Source organism: Diabrotica virgifera, chromosome 3, assembly GCF_917563875.1.
Source record: "Diabrotica virgifera virgifera chromosome 3, PGI_DIABVI_V3a".
Classification (NCBI taxonomy): Eukaryota; Metazoa; Arthropoda; class Insecta; order Coleoptera; family Chrysomelidae; genus Diabrotica; species Diabrotica virgifera.
In genome coordinates, this window is record NC_065445.1 from 53078280 (window position 1) to 53085471 (window position 7192).

General features: G+C 28.7%; 1 long non-coding RNA gene across 1 annotated transcript; it reads right to left on the minus strand.

The window, feature by feature from the left end:
• Positions 1-385: 385 nt before the first annotated feature.
• Positions 386-2628, minus strand: LOC114349153 (uncharacterized). The gene is made up of 2 exons (XR_003655564.2): positions 2466-2628; positions 386-1183 (listed from the first exon to the last, which is right to left on the minus strand). It is a non-coding gene; the product is annotated as an uncharacterized LOC114349153 (long non-coding RNA).
• Between the last annotated feature and the right edge of the window lie 4564 nt (positions 2629-7192).

Sequence of the window (7192 nt, forward strand, 5' to 3'; positions counted from 1 at the left end):
AAGCATTTTCGGACTTGGTGAATTTGGTTAAATTGTCTTAAAATTATCTGAGGAATCTCCTGTCTTCGTTTGTCGGTAGGGTTTCTGGACACCCTAACTCGTACGGTACACGACAATTAGACCAAAATCATTAGACCGAAAGCAGTAGACCGAACTCATTAGACCGAAAAGCACTTTACCGAAATGGTAAATAAATTTTAAAAGTTTGCAGTAAATTATGCTAAAGATTTTATATATCTGTCTTTTTGTTTATTGTATTTGTTTGTATTATTTTATATATAGACTGTGTAAATTGTTGCTCTGTACAGTCTGATATGAAATAATTTTTATCCGTTAAACAAATTAGTGAAGGTAAAAATAAATTAAGGGTAGAGTGACGTTAACACCATTTTAACTGTTTATAATAACTATCCAAATAACATTTTAATTGTAATTACATTAGTCTTATCTCTTTTACTGCGACAAGTAAAAAGAACTGCTTTTCGGTCTTCTGCTGTTCGGTCTAGTGAGGTTTCGGTAAAGTGCTTTTCGGTCTAATGAGTTCGGTCTACTGCTTCCGGTCTAATGATTTCGGTCTCTTTACAGTAAACCATCTCGTACAATTGTTGTTTAAAGTTTTAGGCTAGTATTTAATAAGTTTATAGCTTTGTAGTTTTCTGGCCGTTTCTTATTTCATTCTTTGAATAATGGAATTAGTTGCCAGTTTTCCATTCTTTGCATACAGCTTCCTCCTTTGTTCTTCCTCTACATGCAGCTTTTTCAGATAGTCAATCTATGTATACCTACTTTTCTGTGTTTTGGTTATATTAGTTCCTTTACCTCCGTTCTTTCACCTCTTATAAAGCGCCATATTTCCTTTTGCAGACCATTAAAATCATGTTCTATTTCTTTCGAAAAACGTTCCCAGTGATCATTTTTTTATTCTTCTTCCAAACATACGGGTTTTATTTCTTATGTAATTATCATATGCCTCTTGTATACTTCGGGAAAGCTTCTTTCTTTTCTTTGCATTTTTCCTTCACTTCTGTACAAAACCATGAAGTTCTTCACCTTGGGAACGACTTACTTTTATTTATATTTCTTTTATCAAGCATCAATAGGCCAGGGTAATAAGACAAAAATATACTCTGTTCGTGACACTTCAGCAGCCATGGTACTGAAGCGTTTTTTCGACAGCTAATGCCTATAGGAATAAATTATAACTATTTACTGCGTAGGATCTGGCGGCCATTTTTGTTTATAAACAATTAACTGTCAAAAAATGGCATTTTCCCCTTTTTTTCAAATCAACGGAAAATAGTAAAACTTATGATTTTTTTAGTACAAATATCGTCGAGATTATGGAAAAAGCTTTAAAATGACGTATTACAAAGTTTGATATACTCATTTATTGTTAATATAATTGCGAAAAAAGGTCGGAATTGCAAAAAAAAATATTTTCTCAATAACTGTTGTAAAAATTAGTGTACATCCTTGAAATTTTTGTCAAATGAGGGTTCTTTGGTGTTTAATATGTGATAAAAATTTCAAAGCGATTCATTCAATTGTTTAAATTTTATTCAAATTGTTTATCCCAGAGAGCATTTTTTTGCAATAACATAAGTCAGAAAAAAATGACCATAGAACCATTCCACAGGTGTCAAATGAAAGAGCATAAGCTACATTTTCAACATGGTTTAAAAAGTGAATAAAAATGCATTTATTAGTAAGAAATAATTATGAAAAATATGGTCAATTTTTCTTTATAAACTTTTTGAATAACTTTTTCCAAAAAAATTAACTTTTTACCCTGTTTTAAGTGCACAACTACCAAGTAATGTTATCTATATCATTATTGATAAAAAATTGTAATAAATATGTATAATTTCTTATATAAGAAAATAAAAAGTTTATAAGGAAAGATTTACGATACTTTTGCATAATTATTTATTACTAATAAATGCATTTTTTATTCACTTTTTTTAAACCAAGTTGAAAATATAGCTCATGCTCTTTCATTTGACACCTGTGGAATGGTTCTAACGTCATTTTCTTCTGACTTATGTTATTGCAAAAAAATGCTCTCTGGGATAAACAATTTGAATAAAATTTAAACAATTGGATGAATCGCTTTGAAATTTTTATCACGTATTAAGCACGAAAGAACACTTTTATGACAAAAATTTCAAAACTGTACACTAATTTTTACAACAGTTATTGCGAAAAGAATTTTTTTTGCAATTCCGACCTTTTTTCGCAATTATATTAACAGTAAATGAGTATATCAAACTTTGCAATACGTCATTTTAAAGCTTTTTCCATAATTTTGAAGATATTTGTACTAAAAAAACCATAAGTTTCCCTGTTTTCCATTGATTTGAAAAAAAGTGAAAAATGACATTTTTTGACACTTAATTGTTTATAAATAAAAATGGCCGCCAGGTCCTACGCAGGAAATAGTTACAATTTACTCTTATAGGTATTACCTGTCGAAAAACGCTTCAGTACCCTGGCTGTTCAAGTGTCATGGAAAAACCTTATTGCCCTGGACTACAAGAACTTTCTTGGCTGAGGTTAAGCTATTAGACTTAATATAAATAAAAACTTAATAAAATAACACGTTTGTCCTTTTTATGGGTCAGTACGATCTTTTTTCGAATTAATCAAAAATATGTTACCTTAAGTACCTACTGATAAGACGATATCTTTATATACCTTATTTGTTATGGTTGTGACACAAATGTATTAATTTCTTCAAGTTTGTTTACCTATCCCGATAAAAGCTTTAATAAAACTTTTATCTACGTCTAAATGAGAAAAAACACTTGTCTTTAGCACTATCGTATTGACATACATAATTCGTCGATTGATTTTGTTTTTTCTTTAGTGCGAAAAAAATTATTTGGATAGGTACCGTTACGTAAGTCGTCAAGGAGTACTATTCCTCGAAAATCAATTGGCTGTCGATATTTTCTTATCAATAAGGGATCGGTCCAACTATAAAAACCTCGTGATCTAATTATTTTATCATTTGACACGGTGATTTTGGTGATACGTTTAACCAAGAGGTGAGTGTTTTTTGCTACTTGTAACTATTAGGTCACAAGGAAATATAACTAGAATATTAATCATGTGTAATTGAAGACACAAGTGCATGAAGGGTCTATGTGACATTTGCAAGTTATTGAGAAAAATGAAGTTAAAGTTTTTATACTAGAATTTTTTTACTATAAGGTCTAAATCGACTAAATTTATAGGATATGTAGTCCTAAATCAAATATATAACAATATTTAAAAAATATTTTTTATATATATTGTGTAGGTACATAGATCCTTTACACTCTAGTAACTTAGAAAATATTAATTTTAAAACGTGTTGTACGTGTTTGAATGATTTCTAGGGTCGAACAACGTACTTTTAACATAAAAAACATATTTTGAAAAAATTGTCACATAGACCCTTCATGCACTTGTGTCTTCAATTATAATACCTTACGTACCAATTGAGCTAAAGGTACATAAATTTTACTAATACATAATACCTCCAATATTTATTTTTATTGTAGAATAATAGTATGTTTCTAATTTTAACTTTATTATTGTATTATTTTGCAATTTTTTTTTGGAAATTAGCCACAATTTATGTTTTAAATGAAATTTATTGACGTTTTGACTTCCACTTCGGAAATCATTATCAAAATAAAAAACATTAATAAATTAAACAGAGTTTGTTTATGTTGCGTGGTAAAAAATTCTTCTAATAATTTAATTTATTCTGACTCATTCATATTCAATTTAGACATAAGTATATTATACATTTTAAAGTAGACAACTTAATGGTATTGCCAATATTTATGAGTTGCGTTCCTGTGAAGACTTTATTGGAAGATAGTTCATTCGACTACATGAAATCAACTTTAGCTTAAGAATATCCATCATAAAAAATCATAGCATATGATCTGACTTTAAAAAGACAACCACATGCAATGGTGACAGTAAAATTCTTGTGTTAGTGATTCCAAGAAAGTTAGTGATTCCGAGGAAAACCAAGAAAAAACCTCATTATACTATCCGGACATTATAAGTATTTGGTTATCTTTAATTTTTTTTATTTTTATCTATGTGGCTGTCTTTTTAAAGACCGATCACATGTCATGATTTTTTTGTGACGGATAATCTTGAGTTAATATTGATTTTACGTAATCGAATGAACTATCTTTCAATAAACTCATCCCAGGAATGCAACTCATAATTATTGGCGATATCATTTTAAAGTCTTCTACTTTAAAATGTATAATATATGTCTGAATTGCCGATATGAATGAGTCAGATTAAATTAAATTATTAGAAGAATTTTTTTACTAAACAACAACAATTTTGTTTAATTCATTAATATTTTGTATTTTGATAACGACGTCCGAGGTGGAAGTCGAAACATCAATATAATCATTTTTTGTTAAGTTAAATTGTGGCTTATTTCCCAATTAGAGTAGTAAATTACATAATAGCCACAAAGAAACAGCTTCAGAACAATATTAATTAATCATGTATTATCATTATAAATTATAATTCATTAAGTACCAACTGAGCTAAAGTTACATAATATTGTTCTGAGGCTACTTCCTTGTGGCATCTTATGCAATTTACTATTTTTTTGAGAAATAAGCCACAATTTAAGTTTGAAATTAAATTTATTTTACGTTTCGACTTCCACTTCGGAAATCGTTTTTATAAATGTATTTTAAAAATACTTAAATATTTTAAAAATTTTAATATTAAATACTTTTAAATATTTTAATATTAAATACTTTAAATTAATATTTTAATATTAAATACTTTAAATTAATATTTTAATATTTTAGAAATTAAAATGTACCTTTTGTGATAATTATTTTCGAAGTGGAAGTCGAAAAGTCAAATGAAATTAAATAAACTTAAATTGTGGCGTATTTTCCAAATAAAATAGTAATTTGCTTAAGTTGAATATTTCACCTTTTCTACTTCCAACATTTACTTTTAAAACATATAATAGCTGCTACTGATGTTTATCAATATTTTTCATGTTGTTCTGAAGCTATTTTCTTGTGGCATTTTTATAATCAAGTATATTCAAATGGGAAATAAGCCACAATTTTACCTAAAAATTATTTTATTAACGTTTCGACGCCCAAGTCGGGTGTCGTTGTCAAAATACAAAATAATACTAAATAAACAAAATGTTGTTGCTTAGTAAAAAATTCTTCTAATAATTTATTTAATCTGACTCATTTATATCGGCGATGAAATTCTCTAACGCGAGAATTTTAGTGCCACCGTTGCATTTAGTTGTCTTTTTAAAGACAGATCACATGCTATGATTTTTTGTGGCGGATATTCTTGAGTTGGGATTGATTTCATGTAATCGAATAAACTATCTTTTAGTAAAGTCGTCCCAGGAACGCAACTCATCAATATTGGCAATATCATTTTAAAGTCGTCTACTTTAAAATGTATAATACGTGTCTGAATTGCCGATATAAATGAGTCAGATTAAATAAATTATTAGAAGAATTTTTAACTAAGCAACAACATTTTGTTTATTTAGTATTATTTTGTATTTTGACAACGACACCCGACTTGGGCGTCGAAACGTTAATAAAATCATTTTTAGGTAAAATTGTGGCTTATTTCCCATTTGAATATACTTGAATATTTTTCATATTGCCGGTATGGAATAATAGTAGTTTTCTAATTTTAAATTTATTATTGTATCCTTTACTGTATAATTTTTATTTCTTTTGTCATGAATTTCTTTGTTTTTTTTTATCAAACATTTATGCCCGGTTGCACCAACAGATCTTAAGCTTAAGTCGAGAATATCATAAGAATTATTATAATATAATTTTATAATATATTACAATAAGAATACCATAATATAATAATAGATATAATTGATAATAAGGTAAGAATCTAAAATTATGGTGCAACGTAAGTAATACTCAAGGAGGCCCTATCTATAAGTAGAGCTTAGCTAAGTTGGAGCTTAAGATCTGTTGGTGCAACCAGGCATAAGACCACATCAGCCCATACTTTTTGATGTTAATATTATCAGGAATCCACCTGTTTCTTCCGTTAATGGAACAAAGGAGTTTATGGTCTTCCTTAGCCTAATGAGTGTGGTGTCAGTTTTTTAATGTAGACAATCCATTATCCATTAATCTTATGAAATTAATTTATATTTTTAATTGTTTTACAAAGTTGAGTACATTAATTCAGTTGGTGTAGTTGGCAGTTCACATAAATATAGAGTATGATGTATTTTCCAGAAATTTAGATTTTTTGTGTAGTTTACTATAAATGGTGGTAATGTATTTTCGATTTGTGAGTAAATAGAAAAGATAAATCAATGAAAATGAAGATATATAGAATTGGAAGTGTTGAAGTGACTTTTTTATTTACTAATATTATACGAATTATTGAAATTTGCTTTAACGACATAAGATCAAGAACTTTTGTCTCATATCGACGTTTTCCTTCCTTGGTCTTTCTATAATGGTTTTTATTTAATGTTTTTTCCGATGTTCCTCTAATTTGTAATGGTTTAAAATACTTCCATTCTAAATGTATTGCTTCATATGTTGTTTTTCATGACGGTTCTACTTCCTTTGATTTTAAAAAAGTTATATTGATCATACCTGTATTATACCTACTATTTATATCACATTAATTATTTTCCTATTATTCGCCGAAATTTTATTATTTGATAAGTTTGATTAACTCTACGAAGTAGTACTAGAGAAAAAGCTGCGAGAAAATATCGAGGCCACACTGGATGACAGCCAATGCGGCTTTAGGCCAGGGCGAGGTACAACTGATCTCATATTCACGGTGAGACAGTTATCAGAAAAAGCCCTAGAGCATAACAGTAAGTTGTTTCTCTGTTTTGTGGACTTGGAAAAAGCATTTGATCGGGCGCCACGTAACAAGATCTGGGAAATGTTAAACCGTAGAATTGTGAAACCGAAGTTAATCCAAGCAATAAATAGTATATATAAATGTACACGTAATAATGTAAGAACGAACAATCGCTCATTTCTAGAATTCTACACAAGGACAGGTGTAAGACAAGGTGGTGTTCTGAGTCATTTGTTATTCATCACTCTAATGGACGAAATTGCAAAAGAATGCAGGGGTAAGCTAAAAAGAACTAGAGTTGGGGTGTATAAACTTCAAC